General features: G+C 38.0%; 3 long non-coding RNA genes across 8 annotated transcripts; 2 read left to right on the top strand and 1 right to left on the bottom strand.

The window, feature by feature from the left end:
* Window positions 1-5,172: 5,172 nt before the first annotated feature.
* Window positions 5,173-22,545, bottom strand: LOC108952044 (uncharacterized). 3 transcript variants are annotated; one of them, XR_010480331.1, is made up of 3 exons: window positions 22,357-22,545; window positions 6,659-6,848; window positions 5,173-6,036 (listed from the first exon to the last, which is right to left on the bottom strand). It is a non-coding gene; the product is annotated as an uncharacterized LOC108952044 (long non-coding RNA). The 3 variants fall into 3 exon arrangements; XR_010480330.1 differs by lacking the exon at window positions 22,357-22,545 and adding an exon at window positions 7,419-8,314; XR_010480329.1 differs by lacking the exon at window positions 22,357-22,545 and having other exon boundaries at window positions 6,659-8,314.
* LOC135595291 (uncharacterized) lies at window positions 9,777-13,080 on the top strand. 2 transcript variants are annotated; one of them, XR_010480328.1, is made up of 3 exons: window positions 10,077-10,359; window positions 10,441-10,725; window positions 12,217-13,080. It is a non-coding gene; the product is annotated as an uncharacterized LOC135595291 (long non-coding RNA). The 2 variants fall into 2 exon arrangements; XR_010480327.1 differs by having other exon boundaries at window positions 9,777-10,725.
* On the top strand, window positions 18,885-21,211 carry LOC103999945 (uncharacterized). Of its 3 annotated transcripts, none has more exons than XR_010480325.1 (4): window positions 18,885-19,529; window positions 19,635-19,690; window positions 19,777-19,884; window positions 20,694-21,211. It is a non-coding gene; the product is annotated as an uncharacterized LOC103999945 (long non-coding RNA). The 3 variants fall into 3 exon arrangements; XR_010480326.1 differs by having other exon boundaries at window positions 19,774-19,884; XR_010480324.1 differs by having other exon boundaries at window positions 19,635-19,884.
* Window positions 22,546-23,125: the final 580 nt, after the last annotated feature.

The raw sequence follows: 23,125 nt of genomic DNA, 5'->3' as shown, positions 1-23,125 counted from the left end.
ATTATTTAATGCTCGTTGCCTCTTCGCCACTTTAATGCTGCCTCTTCATTATTTTTATAAATTTTTTAACATAAATTAATTACTATAAATAATATATTACTTTATTATTAACTTTTATGTTTGTATATTATACTTTTAAAAATAATTAAATTTAATTTTCTTAATCATGTGGATAAGTTAGGAATTATTCTAATCAATTAGATTATTAATTGATTTATTTCCTAATAAGTGATGTGATTTTTAGGAAGTAAATGATATGCATTCCATTTTTATATGTGAATCTTTATAAATAAATATTATATTTTTGTCTTTGTGTAAAAATAAAATAAAAATTAAATTTAAAATAAAAATTAAATTATTACTTACCTTTTTAAGAAGATCTCATCTTCTCCTATATAAAGGGGGATCCTCCTCTCTCACTCCACACCAAGCCCGAAAATGAGAGGATTGACGAGAGAACTTCTCGATGAGATGATCTCGAGGAAAAGATAGTCAAGGAGAGGTAAGATCATTTCTTTTCTAATAAACATTGATTTATATTTTTAAATCTTGATATTATGATTGTTAGATGCATAATAATGTTTTAATTTCGAAATTTTATAATTAATAAATAATGATAATTGATTTGTGATGTTAGAATAATTATTTGATTTATATTGATTTCTTAAGCTTAAGTGAATTTTAATATTGATTTAATTATTAAAATTCTTATTTTTAGATTAATATAATAGTTTTAATTTATTTAATTAGATATATCTGTGTTTTAAGAATTATGTATGAATTTTTATGATTTAATTAGTTTTAAATTTAAGATCATGAATTTATTGGTCAAGCATGACCCATCCCATGTGGCCAAGTATGATCCAGTCCATGTGACCATGCATTCTCCAACCGATGTGTGGTAAGGTACGACCCAACCCATATTGCCAAGCATGACCCAGCCAATATGGCTAAGTACGATCCAACCTATGTGGTCATGTACGATCCACCTATGTAACAAGGTACGATCCAATCTATGTGGCCAGGTATGACCCAACCCATTTGGTAAGGTATAATCCAATCATGTAGTCAAACATGTGCAAGCTCATATGACTAGGTACAACCCAATCCATGTGGCTAGAACAACTCCAACTCAGGTGTCTAGGCTTGACCTAACCCACGAGCCAAGCATGGCCCAATTCAGTGGTAAGGCTCAGCCCAACTTATGAGTGAGGCTTATCCTAGTCTATGAAGTTAAGCCTACCCAACTATGCGATTGGCGTTGGACACATCGTCGCTCATCTTTTTAGCCTGTTGTACCTCAACTCAACCTATTACTTGAACAAGCATGTGCAACGCAAATGACTCATCCAAGACTCAGGTGGGTTGGTTTAGTTTGGGCTAGCACTATATGACATAATCCAATTTTCTTTTCCTTTATTGGTTTGAGCTCATCAATTAACTAAATCAAACATGGGTTAATGCGAGGTCTTCCTGACGTGATGGAGAAGTCGTCTCTTGAAGTCAGAGGAACACATCTCGTACTCATAAATCATCCACCCGGAGTTCTTCCACCGGCCATCGTTGAAGGAAATGAAGCTCTTTCATCCCACCACCATCTCGTGCCCGACAATGGACTTAGACAGGTTCTTGTTTTTTTTTAGAGTCCAAGAATCGATGCCGACCTTTCGATCCACACGCGAGTCACCGTTGTTCTTGGGCTTGCGCTTTATAAAGAAATAACCCTCATGCCGATCGCTGTCGAGAAGATTCCACGGTTCAGTGCCGTAGAGTCCGTGAAGGCGATAGTGCAGCCAGGGAGGGGTGTGCTAGTGACCCAATGGGCGAGGTAGTCGACCACAAGTTCTTCCGCCATGGGAAGTAACCTGTAGCCTCTCGGAATGAGTTCGACAGGCTCCATGGATGGCGGAAGACGGTAGTTGTTTTTCGAAGAGGAGAGGAAATAAAGGAGAAGGGAGGAGAGGCGAGAAGACACTGAGTGAGAGTGAGAGTGGCAGAGGAGAGCGATACACGTATACGTATACAGAGGCAGGCAGTGGGTGGGTTTTGGATTCCAAATTAATTAGATTAACTTGTATTATATATTTAATTAGAAATTAAGGTGCCTACATACATCTCTCAATCAATGTTAATGATCATACAACTTGTAACTTGCGGTATTGCTTCTCACTTAGATCATTATCATATAGATCATTATAGATCATATAGATCATTATCATTATCAAGGATATGCAACTTTTCAAAAGCAAATAACAAGTAAAATTGCACATAGCAATATGTGGAGACAACATTATGTACCACATGCAAATGCAACCTTTATTTTGAAATTAAATTGCAACGTCTGATATATTAGATCAATTGAATGGGAGGAGAAATGAGAATATCATATACTAATGTTTTGGAGTCGCTACTTAAGAAGCAATACGACAGGTAAGTTGTATGATCACTAACATTGATTGAGAGATGTATCTAGGCACCTTAATTTCTAATTAAATATATAATATGAGTTAATCTAATTAATTTAGAATCCGGAATCTGTAATCTGAAACCCGTCCACTGCCTCTATATATGTATATGCGTATTGCTCTCCTCTTCCACTCTCACTCTCTCTTCTCGCCTCTCCTCCCTTCTCCCCCATTTCCTATCATCTTCGAGAAACAACTATCGTTTTTTGTCATCCATGGAGCCCGTCGACCTCATTCCGAGAGGCTACAGGTTCTTTCCCAGAACTCATGGTCGACTACCTTGCCAAATGGGTCGTTGGCACACCCCTCCCTAGTTGCATTGTCGCCTTCGCCGACGTCTACGGCACCGAGTCATGGAATCTTCTCCGTAGCGATCGACAGGAGAGCTATTTCTTTACGGAGCGCAAGCCCAAGAACAACGGCGACTCTCGTGTGGATCAAAAGGTTGGCATCAGTTCTTGGACTCTAAACAAAAAACAAGAACCCATCTAAGTCCATCGTCGACGGGTGCTCGATGGTGGTGGGATGAAAGAGCTTCCTTTCTTCAACGAGGACCGCTGGGAGAACTTTGGGTGGACGATGTACGAGTACGAGATGTGTTCCTCTAGCTTCGAGAGATGAATTCTTCGTCACGTCAGAAAGAGCTCGCATCAATCCATCTATGGTGACATGGAGCCTGCGACGGAGATGGTCACTAGCGGCAACAGTTTGGTTGGGCATAAGAGAAATAGAGAGGAATCTTCTACACTCTCATCAGCAGCACCGAAGAAGCCGTGCCGGGGGTTGGTTGCACATTCCATCGGAGCATTGCAGTTCAACGTCTCACCACCTCCGACTGCGGTGGTGCAACAGCCCTTATTAGTAGTAACATCACATCGACGAAGCGGTGATGAATCAGCACTATTGCAGCGGCAAAACTGCAAAGAGGTAGCGCCGCTGCACCATCGCAGCGGCAAAGAGGCAATGCGATGCGACGCCATCGTACGCTAGAAGAGCCCTAATCTGAAATGAACTGGGATCCACCCCCTTTTTACTTATTTATTTATTTATTATTTTAATTCGGACAACCCGAAAAGGGGCGGTCTATGTATCGATCCATGCCTGCCTATATGTACTGCCCAAACTACACCATTTTGGGCGGTACAATAATCAAACTGTATCATTTTGGGCGGTACAACAATCGTTGATGTCTGCAATCATACCTCACTATAAGATCCTAATTAATGCTTTAAATTATTATTATTTTAAAAAAAAATCATGTTTTGCAAGGCTAATATTAAAAGACAGCAAAAGCTATAAAAAGGACTCATCGATGCAAGGACGATGAATATCATAATAGTCATGAGACAGAAATATCAGATTATATTAACAAAAATCAGCACTAGAAGAGTTTAGTGAGAGCTCTAACAGCACCAAGAGCTGAGTTCCAGAATCAAGGAGAGCCGAAAACAAAGACTCGTTTCTTCAGAAATCAAAAGACATCTCCATATCAAGAAAAAAATAAACGTAAAGAAATATGTTTCAAAAGGAAAACCATCGAGTTTATATATCTTATTTTACAAAATTATTTTTTAGCATACGAATGAGAAATATGCTTCAAAAGAAAATAAGCACCATTTAGGACATCTTTTCCATTTTACGGCTTTGGTTAGAGACAGGAAACTTTAATTTCATATATACATCACACTCGAGCTCCCAGATAACACATCATACATAAGTAAGACAAGAAGATCTAAAAGCTGAATTATCTATCAAATTATTTTGTATAGGATGATAACCATAAGAGAATCAAATATTGCAGCCTTCTTGGCTTTGTCTTTGGCTGACTTCATAAAGTTAAATAAATGTAAGTCTTTCATAGGACAAGTTTTATTCTATATGTTGCTTTTTCCTTGAGATTCATATTGAAATTACTCATGCTAAATTTTTGGATTGCCATATTTATAGTGTTTTTGGTATTGATCAGATTAATGGTACAGTATGCCAAATCTTTTAACTCTTTTAACTCAAGGAATTACTAACAATATACAGCAGAAATTGACAACATGTACATAAGGGAACGTAAAACAAAGTAACTAAAAATAACTGGCCTAAATAGTATTAATGGAGATACTATGAAATGGTCAATTTCTGCTTTGTGCACAACTCAAAACATGTACATAACCAATAAGTGGTCGTTGACTGATTTGTGCTAATAATTCTGAATTCTTTATACCTTCCGCAGCAATAATCATAAATAAGGAAAATCTTAAACCAAAACTTTGCAATATTATGGTAAATAAGCGAAGTCTCTAGGCAGCAGTACTGTAGTACCGAATGAGTTCCAGCAAGGTCTACAGTGTACACTTTGGTGAGCTTAATGCATAAGTTAAACAGCACTTTAAATTCATGAAAGTGCACGAGAAAATTGACACCATATTCCAAACTAATCACTGACTGCAGAAGTTTAGCATAGCAGCTGAAAAGAATCGATAAATAAAAGAAACTGAGACTGTTCAATGTTGCGTTTATAGAAAAACAGATCTTTTTCTTTTTTCTTTGAACTACTGGTATAGAAAATAAAGCCAATTTGCAAGTTCAAAGTTCTAATGCGGTGGAAAAACATCAACCTACAGCAGAGTTGTTGAGGATTCAAATACTACTACTTCAAAAACATTATAAAAAAAAACCTTTAAATTCCTCTCGAGAGAAAGAATCAAACCACTGGTTGTTTGCAGGACAAAACGCATATATTTAAAACAAAGCACTTACATGAATTACAAAAACTGGGCACTTGACCTTTTAAATTTTATGAATGATCTGCTTCAAAGATAGACTAATGTAGCTAAAATTTCTAACAAATCCAAGAAGATGAGTAAAAAGATTGTAGTCAAAGCAAGAGGCGGACTTCGTAAATGTGGAAGCAGAACGAGAAACTGACATGGCAAACCACACGACGTCCTGAAGATATGGCACTGCGAAGCACTTCGCCAAATGCAATGCAGATATCACCATCTTCGTAATCGTCCAATACGCTATCAGGCAATCAAGCAGAAAGCAGATGGTCAATATCCTTTCTTCAAAAGATATGTCAATCTTTTTCCATGTAACAGAATATAAAAACTCTACATCCAATTCCTTATCCTCCAAGATATCCACAATAATGTTGGACATTGATCTATATAACCCTATCATCATTGTAAAGAATATTCAAGTGGATGTGTTTAAAGAACAAGTGATTGTCTTTGCCTGAATCAGTCTTGTCCCTCTTAAGTCTTGCCCAAGAATCACCATGGAGGCATATCATCATAATACATTTCAAAGTAGTAGTCCCTTGATACAGCATGTCTGAACTTTGCAACATCTTCCTTTGATAAGTTTTTCTCACAAAGAGACTTTAACTGCTTTTCCTCCAGAAAATTGAACTCATATGGAGCATCGACCCGATCACCATTTAGTACTTCCCCAAGAGCTTCTTTTCAGTAACACGATCTAAATAAGCAGAGTTAGTATTGCTAACAGACTTATGCAGCTTAGTAGTCAATGGAGCAGTAAGGGTAGTCGATGGAACAGTAAGGATAGTCAAAGGAACCTGGTGAGCAAAATGGCAAGTCATAGTCAGCATATGTCTCACTGCAGATGCAAAAGGGAAAGGACTGTCATATTTAAGAGACACTGAAATGTTAAGTAAATAATAAATATCCTAAAACAAGAGCATCACTAAGAAGGGTCAATGAGAGGATCAAAGGCAGCAGAATAATAGGACATGGTAATATTTAAGGCTATAAACAAGCGAGTTGAAAATAACCCTCACGATCCACAACAAGCAGCATAAACATAGTCATGTCAAATTGGTAAAGAACTAAAACCACTACAAAATGGATTTTTTAAGACTTGACATGGTGCAAGGTCTAAAATCCCTGATCTTTTATAGATTTTGGTTTGCTATAATAGAAATATTGACAAATCAAGATAAAACAATGGTAAAGGATTGGAAACACTACCCTTTGATGATTAGTGATCAAGTGTTCATGACTTCTTCATTTCTGCTCTTAAAGATTTGTTATAATACTCTGTAACCAAAAAGCTTTTGTTTCTGTGTTTGTCTGTTTAATTGAAAGAAAATAACGTTTATCAATAAATCTGCATGAAAAAAAGAGATCACAAAATAAACTGCCTACTTTTATTTCTTTTGTGAAATGGAGACCACTTACTACGGTTTTTTGATGACTTCTCCACTAACAAGAATGTTTTGTTTCGCAGCCTTGCCGCCCTATTCTGCTGCTGATTTCTTGTTGATGAGTGCTGCTTGGATCCAGCCATCCTATTTCTCTGCTGATATCACTCTGCTCCAGCTTGAAGTATTTGCTGTCTTTAAACACACTTGAAGTATCTGCTGTGAAGCTGTAATCAAAATTTCAAGTTTGAAAGTGTTTCAGAATCTTTATTTAGAGAAACTTCCATAAAATTATATTTCATTGTGGTTAGAGGTGATAGTCAAAAGAACATAAATAAGAAGTTTCATGGATGTCAAATTAACCTTTCTCAGAGATCATTCTGCATCAATCCAGTCTGCTGCATGGAAGAATCTGATTACTTTAATCAACACTTATGCTACTCATATCTTATCTTTTAGAACCATTAGGGTCTTCAAAACAGAAATTAACATTTTTTAGATAATTTTTTAGTGCCATTTATCATGACTAACTCAATGGGCTAATTGTCTTATTAACTTGATGGATCCACTGTAGTAAAATCATCTGAATCCTTATAAACCAACGTTGATACTTAAACTCAAGTTATTTATAGTAGACTCATATAATCCTTATAAACCGATACAAGGCATTTCAAACATCTGATGTGTTTGAAAATGTGACATTACAAGTGATGAGATGTGGGGTTAATTCTTTGGTGAGGTCTTCCCAAAGTCATAAATCTTGAAATATATCAAATGTATACCAAGGTTTGACTTACTAGTCCGAGCCGGTTTGTCGACCGATCGGTGGCACAGCACATGCTGCCCTGTAGTGGTGCACCGACACATGATATGTAGCGTGAAGGGAAGCAGCAGCATGATGGCGGTGAAGCGGTGAAGAGGCAGTATTGCGGCGGCTAATGGCGGTGATTGCAGCGGCGAAGAGGCAACATCAAGTAAAGCTCCAAATCAGCCGTAAAATTCATGCATTTCGCTGACACAAGAGGCCGAACCAAAAATGCTCACCTTTGTTTCTGAGTCGAGCAAGACCGAACGGGGCGATGGGGTTCAAGGAAGATGAAGGCACTTTGTCTTCTCGCCCCTCGCCTCTCTGCTCCCTTCTCCTCGCCAACTAGGTCATCGGCACACCCTTCCCTGTCCACGCTGTCGCATTCGCTGACGTCTACAGGACCGAGCGAGCCGTGGAATCTTCTTGGCAGCGATCGGCAGGAGGGATACTTCTTTGCGGACGGCTCGCGCGTGGATCGAAAGGCCGGCACCGGTTCTTAGACTCTGGACAAAAAGCAAGAACTAGTCAACAAAACCGTCGCCGGGCGCGAGATGGTGGTGAGGTGAAAGAGCAGCCTTTCCTTCAACAACTACCGGCAGAAGAACTCCGGGTGGACGATGTACGAATACGAGATGTGTTCTTCCGGCTTATTTGACATTTGTTTTGACGGTGGTCTATAAGGTGGACTCAACTGTTTTGATGGTGGTGCCGTCGGAGATAGCCTGATGCAAGATCTTCAGAGAACTCGTCTCTCGAAGCCGGAAGAACACATCTCGTCTCGTCCATCGTCCACCCTCTTTCGTCGGCTGGCCGTCATTAAAGGAAAGTAAGTCAGCTCTTTCGCCCCCACCCACGATCTCGCGGCAGCTGATGGTTTTCTCGCCGACTTCTTGAGTGGAATAACCCATTCGTAACTCAACCGTTTTGAAAGAATCGGTGCCGGCCTTTCGATCCATGCGCGAGCTAGTCACTGTTCTCGGGCTTACGCTCCGGAAAGAATCCGTCCGATCGCTGCCAAGAAGATTCCACGCGGCCACGAAGGGAGGGGTGTGTCGGCGACCCAGTTACCGAGGTAGTCGACCACGAGTTCCTCCGCCGTGGGTAAGAACCTGAAGCCTCTCGTCGATGGGCTACAGTTGTTTCTCGAAGAGGAACTCCAAGTAATTTGCAACTCCAAGGAACTTTATCAAGTATGTTCTACATATTCATCTACTTTATATGCTACTATCATGCAAATAATGTTCTACATATTCATCTACTTTATATGCTACTATCATGCAAATATGTTCTACATATTCATCTACTTTGTATGCCTCTTTGATATTCGCAAGAATACAAATTTGCTTATAAATTTTACAACCTATCGTATTGCAACGACAGCAACGACATCATCTTGGAAAGGATTGGAAACACTACCCTTTGATGTGAACCAAAGTTAGGAATCCTCCATTTATGGGAGAGATCAGAGATTATATTTAAAAATAACTATTAGGAAATCAACATAAATTTATCTAATGGTAAAGGATCATGCATCTTGGATCAGAGATTATATTTAAAAATAACTATCAGGAAATCAACATAAATTTATCTAATGGTAAAGGATGATGCATCTTGGATAGATAATCTGTTTTGCATCTTGTTTTACATCTTATCATGCAACCTACTTGGTCAATTCACATTGTAGAGCTTTTATGTAGAAGAGGAATTTTGATTTGTAAAACATATTATATTTTGAAGGGTTCACTTGAGTTAAAGTTGCTCAATCCTAAATAGACTATAAATGACCTTCATTTTGTCTTCTAGTGTAATTTATTCATTAAACTATAAGAAATTGATCTAATGTTGTCTTCTAGTGCAATTACTAAAACTACTTACTATGTTGCATTGATATAATTGTTAGCTAAACACCAATTCCTGTTATTTTTATGTTGTGCTATATGTTGCTCTTTTGGTTGCATAATACTAACAGATGACTTCGGGGATCAAAATGTTTTTTTATGCTTATTTATCAAGATATAGCTACAAAATATATTTCTTTTCATCACTAATTGTGCCTTTAACAACAAAATATATTTCATCTCCAATATGAATTGTAGCAACAAGAACTTGTATTGCTAAAACTCATTCGCTTATATGCTTTAGAAAAAAAAAAGCCAATAATGAACACGAAATTGAAAAAACATTAGAACAATTAATCTCTAACACAAAACAAAATACAAACTGATTAATAGCTATATATAAATTTTAATTTTGCTTCACGCATCATATGTGAAAATGATTCTGCTCATTCGGCTTGTGCTTATAAGTACGTCTTTCCGTCGTCCATGGGCCCGTCGTGGGAAGGAACTCGTGGTCGACTACCTCACCAACTAGGTCGCCGACAATCCCCTCCTTCCCTGGCCGCGCTTTCGCCTTCACCAACATCTACGGCACCGAGCCGTGGAATCTTCTTGGCAGCGATCGGCAAGAGGGATTCTTTGTGGAGCGTAAGCCCGAGAATAGCGAAAGGCCGGAACCGGTTCTATCAAAACGGTTGAGTCCACGTTCAAAAAGCAAGAACTTGGGTCGAGTCCATCCCGGCAGCCCATCTCGGCCCCGGAAGAACCGAGCCTCATAGGTTTTTCAAACCCTAAGGTTACGAATGGGTTCTTCCACTCTGTAAAAAAGCAAGAAATCGGTCGGCTTTCCTTTTACGAATGGGTGCGAGATCGTGGGTGGGACGAAAGAGCTGACTTTCCTTTAACGACGGCCGGCGAAAGAGGGTGGACGATGGACGAGATGAGATGTGTTCTTCCCGGTTTCGAGAGACGAGTTCTCTGAAGATCTTGCATCAGGCCACCTCCGACGGCACCACCGTCAAAACAAATGTCAAATAAGCCGGAAGAACACATCTCGTATTCGTACATCGTCCACCCGGAGTTCTTCTGTCGGTAGTCATTGATGCTCTTTCACCTCACCACCATCTCGCGCCCGGCGACGGTTTTGTTGACTAGTTCTTGCTTTTTGTCCAGAGTCTAAGAACCGGTGCCGGCCTTTCGATCTACGCGCGAGCCGTCCGCAAAGAAGTATCCCTCCTGCCGATCGCTGCCAAGAAGACGTCAGCGAAGGCGACAGCGTGGACAGGGAAGGGTGTGCCGATGGAGCAGATACTTCAAGATGGATCAGAGTGATATCAGCAGAGAAATAGGATGGCTGGATCCAAACAGCACTCATCAACAAGAAATCAGCAGCAGAATAGGGCGGAAGGCTGCGAAACAAAACATTCTAGTTAGTGGAGAAGTCATCAACAAACCGTAGTAAGTGGTCTCCATTTCACAAAAGAAGTAAAAGTAGGCAGTTTATTTTGTGATCTCTTTTTTTTCATGCAGATTTATTGATAAACGTTATTTTCTTTCAATTAAACTTGCCTTGTTTCAGAAGCTAATTAGGGAAAAAATTGTCCTTAGCAAATCCTGAGGCCATATATTTCCACTCTTCCCTAATTAAAAAAAAAAGAAAAAGTTTTGACTTTTTCCTATCAAGAAAATTGGCTTTTTTTTCTCTAAAGCATATAAATGAATGAGTATTTAGATTCCTGTCAAACAAGCATAAGATCTTGGTGATTAAAATACCTCAAAATTATATAAAATTAACCTTTAAATGAGAAAAGAACTATTCACTGAAAAATAAAAATTCTTGCCGAAGAGTTTTAGCAATACAAGTTCTTGTTGCTACAATCCATATTGGAGATGAAATATATTTTGTTGTTAAAGGCACAATTAGTGATGAAAAGAAATATATTTTGTAGCTATATCTTGATAAATAAGTATCAAAAAACATTCCGATCCCCGAAGTCATCTGTTAGTATTATGCAAACAAAAGAGCAACATATAGCACAACATAAAAATAACAGGAATTGGTGTTTAGCTAACAATTATATCAATGCAACATAGTAAGTATTTTTAGTAATAAGTTTGTTTTAGCTGCACCGACAACATTAGATCAATTTCTTATAGTTTAATAAATAAATTGCACTAGAAGACAAAATGAAGGTCATTTATAGGCTGTTTAGGATTGAGCAACTTCAACTCAAGCGAACTCTTCAAAATATAATATGTTTTACAAATCAAAGTTCCTCTTCTACATAAAAGCTCTACAATGTGAACTGACCAAGTAGGTTGCATGATAAGATGTAAAACAAGATGCAAAACAGATTATCCATCCAAGATGCATGATCCTTTACCATTAGATAAATTTATGTTGATTTCCTGATAGTTGTTTTTAAATATAATCTCTGATCCAAGATGCATGATCCTTTACCTGATAGTTGTTTTTAAATATAATCTCTGATCTCTCCCATAAATGGGGGATTCCTAAGTTTGGTTCACATCAAAGGGTAGTTTTTCCAATCCTTTACCATTGTTTTATCTTGATTTGTCAATATTTCTTTTATAGCAAACCAAAATCTATAAAAGATCAGGGATTTTAGACCTTACACCATGTCAAGTCTTAAAAAATCCATGTTGTAGTGGTTTTAGTTCTTTATCATTTTGACATGACTATGTTTATGCTGCTTGTTGTGGATCGTCAGGGTTATTTTCAACTCGCTTTTTTATAGCCTTAAATATTACCATGTCCTATTATTCTGCTGCCTTTGATCCTCTCATTGACCCTTCTTAGCGATGCTCTTGTTTTAGGATATTTATTATTTACTTAACATTTCAGTGTCTCTTAAATATGACAGTCCTTTCCCTTTTGCATCTGCAGTGAGACATATGCTGACTATGACTTGCCATTTTGCTCACCAGGTTCCTTTGACTATCCTTACTGTTCCATCGACTACCCTTACTGCTCCATTGACTACTAAGCTGCATAAGTCTGTTAGCAATACTAACTCTGCTTATTTAGATCGTGTTACTGAAAAGAAGCTCTTGGGGAAGTACTAAATGGTGATCGGGTCGATGCTCCATATGAGTTCAATTTTCTGGAGGAAAAGCAGTTAAAGTCTCTTTGTGAGAAAAACTTATCAAAGGAAGATGTTGCAAAGTTCAGACATGCTGTATCAAGGGACTACTACTTTGAAATGTATTATGATGATATGCCTCCATGGTGATTCTTGGGCAAGACTTAAGAGGGACAAGACTGATTCAGGCAAAGACAATCACTTGTTCTTTAAACACATCCACTTGAATATTCTTTACAATGATGATAGGGTTATATAGATCAATGTCCAACATTATTGTGGATATCTTGGAGGATAAGGAATTCGATGTAGAGTTTTTATATTCTGTTACATGGAAAAAGATTGACATATCTTTTGAAGAAAGGATATTGACCATCTGCTTTCTGCTTGATTGCCTGATAGCGTATTGGACGATTACGAAGATGGTGATATCTGCATTGCATTTGGCGAAGTGCTTCGCAGTGCCATATCTTCAGGACGTCGTGTGGTTTGCCATGTCAGTTTCTCGTTCTGCTTCCACATTTACAAAGTCCGCCTCTTGCTTTGACTACAATCTTTTTACTCATCTTCTTGGATTTGTTAGAAATTTTAGCTACATTAGTCTATCTTTGAAGCAGATCATTCATAAAATTTAAAAGGTCAAGTGCCCAGTTTTTGTAATTCATGTAAGTGCTTTGTTTTAAATATATGCGTTTTGTCCTGCAAACAACCAGTGGTTTGATTCTTTCTCTCGAGAGGAATTTAAAGGCTTTTTTTTTTAATGTTTTTGAAGTAGTAGTATTTGAATCCTCAACAACTCTGCTGTAGGTTGATGTTTTTCCACTGCAATAGAACTTTGAACTTGCAAATTGGCTTTATTTTCTATACCAGTAGTTCAAAGAAAAAAGAAAAAGATATGTTTTTCTATAAACGCAACATTGAACAGTCTCAGTTTCTTTTATTTATCGACTCTTTTCAGCTGCTATGCTAAACTTCTGCAGTCAGTGATTAGTTTGGAATATGGTGTCAATTTTCTCGTGCACTTTCATGAATTTAAAGTGCTGTTTAACTTATGCATTAAGCTCACCAAAGTGTACACTGTAGACCTTGCTGGAACTCATTCGGTACTACAGTACTGCTGCCTAGAGACTTCGCTTATTTACCATAATATTGCAAAGTTTTGGTTTAAGATTTTCCTTATTTATTGATTATTGCTGCGGAAGGTATAAGAATTCAGAATTATTAGCACAAATCAGTCAACGACCACTTCTTGGTTATGTACATGTTTTGAGTTGTGCACAAAGCAGAAATTGACCATTTCATAGTATCTCCATTAATACTATTTAGGCCAGTTATTTTTAGTTACTTTGTTTTACGTTCCCTTATGTACATGTTGTCAATTTCTGCTGTATATTGTTAGTAATTCCTTGAGTTAAAAGAGTTAAAAGATTTGGCATACTGTACCATTAATCTGATCAATACCAAAAACACTATAAATATGGCAATCCAAAAATTTAGCATGAGTAATTTCAATATGAATCTCAAGGAAAAAGCAACATATAGAATAAAACTTGTGCTATGAAAGACTTACGTTTATTTGACTTTATGAAGTCAGCCAAAGACAAAGCCAAGAAGGCTACAATATTTGATTCTCTTATGGTTATCATCCTATACAAAATAATTCAGCTTTTAGATCTTCTTGTCTTATGTATGATGTGTTATCTGGGAGCTCGAGTGTGGTGTATATATGAAATTAAAGTTTCTTGTCTCTAACCAAAGCCGTAAAATGGAAAAGATGTCCTAAATGGTGTTTATTTTCTTTTGAAGCATATTTCTCATTCGTATGCTAAAAAATAATTTTGTAAAATAAGATATATAAATTCGATGGTTTTCCTTTTGAAACATATTTCTTTACGTTTAATTTTTTCTTGATATGGAGATGTCTTTTGATTTCTGAAGAAACAAGTCTTTGTTTTCGGCTATCCTTGATTCTGGAACTCAGCTCTCGGTGCCGTTAGAGCTCTCACTAAACTCTTCTAGTGCTGATTTCTGTTAATATCATCTGATATTTCTGTCTCATGACTATTATGATATTCATCGTCCTTGCACTTTTTGGTATGTTCTATCATGCATGCATCAATGAGTCCTTTTTATAGCTTTTGTTGTCTTTTAATATTAGCCTTGCAAAATATGAATTTTTTTTAAATAATAATAATTTAAAGCATTAATTAGGATCTTATAGTGAGGTATGATTGCATATATCAACGATTGTTGTACCGCCCAAAATGATACAGTTTGATTATTGTACCACCCAAAATGGTGTAGTTTGGGTAGTACATATAGGCAGGCATATATCGATACACAGACCGCCCCTTTTCGGGCTGTCCGAATTAAAATAATAAATAAATAAAAAGGGGGTGGATCCCAGTTCATTTCGGATTAGGGCTCTTCTAGCGTACGATGGCGTCGCGTCGCATTGCCTCTTTGCCGCTGCGATGGTGCAGCGGCGCTACCTCTTCGTAGATTCACCGTTGCAGTAGTGCTGATTCATCACCGCTTCGCCGATGTGATGTTGCTGCCAATAAGGGTTGTTGCACCACCGCGGTCGGAGGTGGTGAGACGTCGGACTGCAATGCTCCGATGGAATGTGCAACCAACCCCCGGCACGGCTTCTTCGGTGCTGCTGATGAGAGTGTAGAAGATTCCTCTCTATTTCTCTTATGCCCAACCAAACTGTTGCCGCTAGTGACCATCTCCGTCGCAGCCTCCATGTCACCATAGATGGGTTGATGCGAGCTCTTTCTGACGTGACGGAGAATTTGTCTCTCGAAGCTAGAGGAACACATCTTGTACTCGTACATCGTCCACCCAGAGTTCTCCCAGCGGTCCTCGTTGAAGAAAGGAAGCTCTTTCATCCCACCACCATCGAGCACCCGTCGACGATGGACTTAGATGGGTTCTTGTTTTTTGTTTAGAGTCCAAGAACTGATGCCAACCTTTTGATCCACACGCGAGTTGCCGTTGTTCTTGGGCTTGCGCTCCGTAAAGAAATAGCTCTCCTGTCGATCGCTACCGAGAAGATTCCATGACTCTGTGCCGTAGACGTCGGCGAAGGCGACAGTGCAACCAGGGAGGGGTGTGCCAACGACCCATTTGGCAAGGTAGTCGACCATGAGTTCTGGGAAGGAACCTGTAGCCTCTTGGAATGAGGTCGACGGGCTCCATGGATGACAAAAAACGATGGTTGTTTCTCGAAGATGATAGGAAATGGAGAAGCGAGGAGAGGCGAGAAGAGAGAGTGAGAGTGGAAGAGGAGGGCGATACGCATATACATATATAGAGGCAGTGGGCGGGTTTCGGATTACAGATTCCGGATTCCAAATTAATTAGATTAACTTATATTATATATTTAATTAGAAATTAAGGTGCCTAGATACATCTCTCAATCAATGTTAGTGATCATACAACTTACCTGCCGTATTGCTTCTTAAGTAGCGACTCTAAAACATTAGTATATGATATTCTCATTTCTCCTCCCATTCAATTGATCTAATACAGCAGACATTGCAATTTAATTTCAAAATAAAGGTTGCATTTGCATGTCGTACATAATGTTGTCTCCACGTATTGCTATGTGCAATTTTACTTGTTATTTGCTTTTTAAAAGTTGCATATCCTTGATAATGATAATGATCTATATGATCTATAATGATATATATGACAATGATCTAAGTGAGAAGCAATACCGCAAGTTACAAGTTGTATGATCATTAACATTGATTGCGAGATGTATGTAGGCACCTTAATTTCTAATTAAATATATAATACAAGTTAATCTAATTAATTTGGAATCCGAAATATGGAATCTGAAACCCACCCACTGCCTGCCTCTGTATACGTATACGTGTATCGCTCTCCTCTGCCACTCTCACTCTCACTCAGTGTCTTCTCGCCTCTCCTCCCTTCTCCTTTATTTCCTCTCCTCTTCGAAAAACAACTACCGTCTTCCGTCATCCATGGAGCCTGTCGAACTCATTCCGAGAGGCTACAGGTTACTTCCCATGGCGGAAGAACTTATGGTCGACTACCTCGCCCATTGGGTCACTAGCACACCCCTCCCTGACTGCACTATCGCCTTCACGGACTCTACGACACTGAATCGTGGAATCTTCTCGACAGCGATCGGCATGAGGGCTATTTCTTTATAAAGCGCAAGCCCAAGAACAACGGTGACTTGCACGTGGATCGAAAGGTCGACATCGATTCTTGGACTCTAAAAAAAAACAAGAACCTGTCTAAGTCCATTGTCGAGCGCGAGATGGTGGTGGGATGAAAGAGCTTCATTTCCTTCAACGATGGCCGGTGGAAGAACTCCGGGTGGATGATTTATGAGTACGAGATGTGTTCCTCTGACTTCAAGAGACGACTTCTCCATCTCGTCAGGAAGACCTCGCATTAACCCATGTTTGATTTAGTTAATTGATGAGCTCAAACCAATAAAGGAAAAGGAAATTGGATTATGTCATATAGTGCTAGCCCAAACTAAACCAACCCACCCGAGTCTTGGATGAGTCATTTGCGTTGCACATGCTTGTTCAAGTAATAGGTTGAGTTGAGGTACAACAGACTAAATAGATGAGCGACGATGTGTCCAACGCCAATCGCATAGTTGGGTAGGCTTAACTTCATAGACTAGGATAAGCCTCACTCATAAGTTGGGCTGAGCCTTACCACTGAACTGGGCCATGTTTGGCTCGTGGGTTAGGTCAAGCCTAGACACCTGAGTTGGAGTTGTTCTGGCCACATGGATTGGGTCGTACCTAGTCATATGAGCTTGCACATGTTTGACTACATGATTGGGTTATACCTTACCAAATGGGTTAGGTCATACCTGGTCACATAGGTTGGATCGTACCTTGTCACATGGGTTGGGACGTACATGACCACATAGGTTGGATCGTACTTAGCCATATTGGCTGGGTCATGCTTGGCAATATGGGTTGGGTCGTACCTTACCACACATGGGTTGGAGAATGCATGATCACATGGACTGGATCATACTTGGCCACATGGGATGGGTCATGCTTGACCAATAAATTCATGATCTTAAATTTAAAACTAATTAAATCATAAAAATTCATACATAATTCTTAAAACACAGATATATCTAATTAAATAAATTAAAACTATTATATTAATCTAAAAATAAGAATTTTAATAATTAAATCAATATTAAAATTCACTTAAGCTTAAGAAATCAATATAAATCAAATAATTATTCTAACATCACAAATCAATTATCATTATTTATTAATTATAAAATTTCGAAATTAAAACATTATTATGCATCTAACAATCATAATATCAAGATTTAAAAATATAAATCAATGTTTATTAGAAAAGAAATGATCTTACCTCTCCTTGACTATCTTTTCCTCGAGATCATCTCATCGAGAAGTTCTCTCGTCAATCCTCTCATTTTCGGGCTTGGTGTGGAGTGAGAGAGGAGGATCCCCCTTTATATAGGAGAAGATGAGATCTTCTTAAAAAGGTAAGTAATAATTTAATTTTTATTTTAAATTTAATTTTTATTTTATTTTTACACAAAGACAAAAATATAATATTTATTTATAAAGATTCACATATAAAAATGGAATGCATATCATTTACTTCCTAAAAATCACATCACTTATTAGGAAATAAATCAATTAATAATCTAATTGATTAGAATAATTCCTAACTTATCCACATGATTAAGAAAATTAAATTTAATTATTTTTAAAAGTATAATATACAAACATAAAAGTTAATAATAAAGTAATATATTATTTATAGTAATTAATTTATGTTAAAAAATTTATAAAAATAATGAAGAGGCAGCATTAAAGTGGCGAAGAGGCAACGAGCATTAAATAATTTATCATTTCTATCGCTGTAATATGCTACGTTGTGAAATTTATAAGCAAATCTTTGCTACGGATAATTTATATGCCCACAGGTTTTGCTAAGGACAAATTTATATGCCCACATGTTTTTGCAAAGAAATTATTATTATTATTATTATTATTATTATTATTATTATTATTATTATTATTGAAATAGATTGAGACCTATTTTTTATTATTATAATTCAAACTATCCGTAGCAGGGAAGTCTCCGCATATCGGTTTACCATCCAAATTGGACGGGTTCCTTCCCACGACGGAGGAACTCGTGGTCGACGACTCACCAACTGGATCGCCCTCCTTCCCTGGCCACGCTTTCGGTCTACGGCACCGAGCCGTTGAATCTTATTGGCAACGATCGGCAGGAGGGATTCTTTGTCGAGAGCAAGTTCGAGAACAGCGATGGCTCGCGCATGGATCGAAAGGCCGGTACCGGTTCTATCAAAGCGGTTGAGTCCACGTTCGAAAAGCAAGAACTTGGGTTGAGCCCGTCCCGGCAGCCCATCGCGGCCCAAGAAGAACCGAGCGAGCCTCTTAGGTTTTAAAAACCCTAAGGTTACGAATGGGTTCTTCCACTCTGTAAAAAGAAGTCGGCGAGAAAACCGTCGGCTGCCCGCGAGATCGTGGGTGGGGGCGAAAGAGCTAACTTTCTTTTAACGATGGCCGGCGAAAGAGGGTGGACGATGGACGAGATGAGATGTGTTCTTCCAGTTTCGAGAGACGAGTTCTATGAAGATTTTGCATCAGGCCATCTCCGACGGCACCACCATCAAAACAGTTGACTCCACCTTATAAACCACCATCAAAACAAATGTCAAATAAGCCGGAAGAACACATCTCGTATTCGTACATTGTCCACCCGGAGTTCCTCTGCCGGTAGTCGTTGAAGGAAAGGCTGCTCTTTCACCTCACCACCATCTCGCGCCTTTGTTGACTAGTTCTTGTCTTTTGTCCAGAGTCTAAGAACCGGTGCTGGCCTTTCGATCCACGCGCGACAGGGAAGGGTGTGCCGATGACCTAGTTGTCGAGGTAGTCGACCACAGTTCCTCTTGTAGCCTCTTGGAACGAGGTCGACGGACTCCATGAGCGACGGTTGTTTCTTGAAGAGGATAAGAGAGGAAATGAACGAAGAGGAGGAGAAGGGAGCAGAGAGGCTAGGGGCGAGAAGACAAAGTGCCTTCATCGTCTTTGAATCCCATCGCCCCGTTCGGTCTTGCTCGACTCGGAAACAAAGGTGAGCATTTTTGGTTCGAAAGGTCTCTTCTGACAGCGAAATGCATGAATTTTACAGCTGATTTGGAGCTTTCCTTGTTGGATTTTACGTTCGAGGATCTTGAAGATGGAGATATCTGCGCTGGTGTTGGCTTGTGGCTTGAGGGTGGGAGCTGATGAAAGGTACAAGATTTGGTGTTGTATTGGCAATCCGTTGGCATTGCATTATGCTTCCGAGGCTAAGTGCTTCACAGTGCCGTCTTCAGCAGAGGGCTGGAGCTGATGGAACCAATAATAGGTCCCTGTATGTCATCAAGGTCGGACCTGTCCACAATGCCAAGTGCTTTCTTTTCGATTCTTACCACACCATCGCTTTGGTAAGTCGAGTTTACTAAGAGTTTAGTTTAATGAGACAGTTAGTTAAATAATGTCTAAATGATTCTACTATAGTTGATCTATCAGTTAGTTAATGAGACAGTTAATTAGTCAAGATAAATGGTGCTAAAAATTGTTAAATAATGTTAATTTCAGTTTTGAAAATCCTAATGGTTCTAAACGATCAAATATGAGTCACAAACGTGTTTATCAAATAGCAGTCTGGATTGATGCATAATAATATTTGAGAAAGTTTCTTTGACATCCATGCAACTTCTTATTAATGTTCTTCGTTGGGACTCTCACTACCAACCACAATGAATCATACTTATGTAGATGTTTCTCTAAAATAAAGATCCGGAAGTACACTGTCAAGCTTGGGTAACTTCTTAGCATATACTTCAAGATTGAGTTGTGATATTAGCAGATAAATAGGATGGATGGATCACAGCAACACTCATCAATATGAAAGCAGCAGCAAGGCTGCAAAATTAAAGAGGCAAAATCATCACAAAAACCATAGTAAGCGAACTCCATTTCACAAAAGACATAAATGCAACCAATTTATTTTGCGATCTCATTTTTTTTATGCAGATTTACTGATTAAACTTATTTTCTTTCAATTTAATTTGCCCTGTTTGAGAACCCATTCTGGAAAAAGATTATCCTTTGCAAGACCTTTTGGCATATTTTCCCGCTCTTGATTTTATTTCTTGAGAGAAATGAATTTTTCCTCCCAAGCTAAGAATTTGGTTTTCTGCAGTCGATAATCTGGAGATATTACATCTTTTTTAATTGCATTCTTTTGCAGAGAACATAGTGCTGCAACACCCATATAGCCGAATACTTACAAGCAGACAGCTAGAGTGGCCCTCTGTGCATCTTCACTGTAGTGCCAGATTTATTTTGCTGGAGCATTGTTGGGAACTAGCTTATTAAGTAAATGTTTTTATTTCTTTAGATTATTAGTTATAAAATTCATCATGGCAATCAGAGTTCTGCATTCGCTATCTCCCTCACCTCACAACATGGAACTTGTGGTTCGTTTTAACATTTCCTTCAGTGATGTACTTCCATGTGATGACATGAATTTATGCATCTTCTTTCAGGTTGAGAGATCATTTGACTTATCCAGGGTTCGTAAATGTTTTTTTTTTCTCGACTTGATTAAAAACATGTATATTTATTCTGTGGGTTATGGATGTATTTTAAAGATTTTCTGGTGAACTAGACCTAAAGTTGTCTGTCTTTGAGAAGTCACTTGTATGAATTCATGCCTTCTTGTTCATTATTGAGGATCAAAATTTTCAATGGCCGAGTCTTTGAGAAGTCAGTTATATGATGTATATGCCAAAAGGATGTGTTGCTTGTGGAGTGCACTAAATTGCTGTGTGATAGAACATACAAGTAATGTTAAGTTCTACATGAGGTTCTCCGTTTTTAAGTTGTATAGTTCTACATGGAAATTTAGTGCAGTCCACTAAATTGCTTGTGGAGTGCACTAAATTTCCATGTTCTACATGATAGAACATGACTTTGACACAATCATCATAAACTTTTTAAGTTGTATAGGTACCAGTAGTCATCTAAATTCTCCCCCAAAAGCATCATAAACTGACACACACTGCAACTAAATTCACTTTAGTTGTTTTCTGCAAAGATACATGATCATTCTCTATGAATGAATGATTGGTGAAACATCCTTCAGTTTCTCCAATCATATGATGCTTTCATGATCCGTCTTTCTGGAGCAAACATCTCTCCAGTGTATATGAACTGGTAAAGTTCCTATGTACTAACATTATTCCAATATATGACAGTTTAACAATACAAAATGAATCATAAACACCTAGCAGCATTTTCATGTGAGTTTCTCGAGATGGGAATAAACACAATAGTCAATGACTACACCTAGCAGCATTTTCATTGGAAACATATCGGTCTATGCCACACAATCCTCACCATGAGATCTTAATTAATGCTTCAAACTATTATTACCTTCTATAATTTTCATGATTTTGATATGATTGAATAGTTTCTTCAAATCAAATTGATCAAGAAATATTTGAAGGGTTTTCATCTTTTTATAGTTGACTGATGGCTCCTTGGAGAGGCTATATAGAGTGATCATTTACTGCTTTTCAAAGATGACTGACAATAATAAACATGAAATTGAAAAATACTAGTACAAGACCTCCATGTGCAAAACATTACATGTTAGGAATTGTTATCTCTGATACAAAATAAAATGCAAACAGATTGATAGCTACAGACAATTTTAATTTTCCATCATCAGTTGACTTAGTTAATGCTTCGAGTTTCAGATGTGAAAATGATTATGCTCGTTCAGCATGTGCTAATAAGTGTCTGCAACTAGGCAATCAAGCAGAAAGCAGAAGGCTTGATATCATTGCTGTCACTGCAATATGATACTTTGTGAAATTTATTGGCAGAAAGAGCAAATTTTTACTCACATTCGATGTCCCAATATATGTGCCACACGAACAGCAAAGAGGCACAGACCGACAGTCCCCAGCATCATAAGGAAGAATCCATAGCAAATGCAAGTCATATGTTTGCATGAAGCCTGACATGTCTGATCTCGCGTGATAGTAGTATATGCAGTAGAAGAAGATGAATATGCCGGTGGAGCCTCTACATAGAACAGACCTGAAGACGATAATATGAGGTTTTCAGACCATGAAGAATGACTATTATGTCAAGATCAGATGGTCTTTATATTAAGCAAGGAAGATATGGGATAAATGAATGTAGAACTTTTTTCATTAGCCAATAACAAGTAAAATTGCACAGAGCAATATGTGGAAACAAAATAAATTATATACTGCAACCTTTATTTTGAAATTTTGTTTGAAAACTGATCCAGCATATTTGCAATCAGCAGGAAGCTAATACCAGATTTCTGCACCATTTATGACACCTTTTCAATGGAAAAACTACCACAAAAACCAGTCTCCAATCTACGGGAGAGATCAGATATTATATTTAAAAACAACTATTAGCAAATCAACATAAAATTATCTAATGGCAAAGGATCGGAACCAATCACATAAAATTATTGGGAATATTGATAACGATCATTCTGACATTCACATTTTAACTTGTCAATAAGAGGTATCAGTTCACACGAGGAATTACTGACAATCTATAACAGAAATTGGTAACATTGTACATAAGGGAACATAGAAAAAAGTAACTAATAATAGCAGACCTAAATGGAGA

Source organism: Musa acuminata, chromosome BXJ1-10 (assembly GCF_036884655.1).
Source record: "Musa acuminata AAA Group cultivar baxijiao chromosome BXJ1-10, Cavendish_Baxijiao_AAA, whole genome shotgun sequence".
NCBI classification, from domain to species: Eukaryota; Viridiplantae; Streptophyta; class Magnoliopsida; order Zingiberales; family Musaceae; genus Musa; species Musa acuminata.
Note: the sequence above shows the minus strand (reverse complement) of the source record. Positions and strands in the feature narration are given on the sequence as shown.